The sequence below is a fragment of the Myotis davidii genome, unplaced genomic scaffold (assembly GCF_000327345.1).
Source record: "Myotis davidii unplaced genomic scaffold, ASM32734v1 scaffold43, whole genome shotgun sequence".
In the NCBI taxonomy this organism is placed as follows: Eukaryota; Metazoa; Chordata; class Mammalia; order Chiroptera; family Vespertilionidae; genus Myotis; species Myotis davidii.
The window spans coordinates 1,454,912-1,455,874 of record NW_006294590.1 but is presented as its reverse complement, the minus strand read 5'-3'; the positions used below and the strand labels follow the sequence as shown (position 1 = coordinate 1,455,874).

The 963-nt window shown below is 53.5% G+C and overlaps 1 protein-coding gene across 1 annotated transcript in view; it reads right to left on the bottom strand.

The window, feature by feature from the left end:
* Window positions 1–963, bottom strand: part of LOC102765140 (transmembrane protein 132B) — a 39,568-nt gene that overhangs the window by 6,640 nt on the left and 31,965 nt on the right. The gene's annotated exons all lie outside the window — the stretch shown is intronic.

Genomic DNA, 963 nt, shown 5'->3' with positions numbered 1-963 from the left:
GCAGCAGTGAACAAAACGGATACTTTCCTGGTCCTCATGGATCTTACACTCTAACAGGGGATACAGATATTAGACAATTAAACTAAAAGATGTAAAATCTGTAGTCGTGGTAAGTGTTCTATAGCAGTGGTTCTCAACCTGTGGGTCGCGACCCCTTTGGCGGTCGAACGGCCCTTTCACAGGGGTCACCTGAGACCATCCTGCAGATCAGATAGTTACATGACGATTCATCACAGTAGCAACATGACAGTTGTGAAGTAGCAACGGAAAAAATTTCATGGTTGGGTCACAGCATGAGGAACCGAATTGAAAGGGCCAGAAGGTTGAGAACCGCTGCTCCAGGCGGGGAAGGCAGGAGACGGCGTTTCGTTTTCCTCTGTGTCTGTGTCTGCGTTTAACCAACGTCCGCGCCGAGAACACATGATTGGAGGGAGGGACTCGCCCGCCCTCGTCCGGCTCCTCGTCTGTGGCCCCCTCCGGCTCCTCGTCCCCGGCCCCGAGCACACGAGGCTCCTTCGGTGCCAGGAGAGCCGGTCAGGGCACAGGCCCAGGTTGCGGGCTCCATCCCCAGGGAGGGCGTGCAGGAGGCAGCGGGTCCATGATCCTCTCTCATCATTGATGTTTCTCCCTCCCTCCCTCCCTCTCTGACATCAATGAAAACATCTCTTTTTTAAAAAGAAGTAAAACAGGACCAGCACATTGTCAACAACGAGACGCAAGGAGAGAAGCTGGAGCCGGTCCGTCCCCGTGAGCCTCCAGGCCAGTGATTCTCAACCTGTGGGTCGCAACCCCTTTGGCGGTCGAACGGCCCTTTCACAGGGGTCACCTGAGACCATCCTGCAGATCAGATAGTTACATGACGATTCATCACAGTAGCAACATGACAGTTGTGAAGTAGCAACGGAAAAAATTTCATGGTTGGGTCACAGCATGAGGAACCGAATTGAAAGGGCCAGAAGGTTG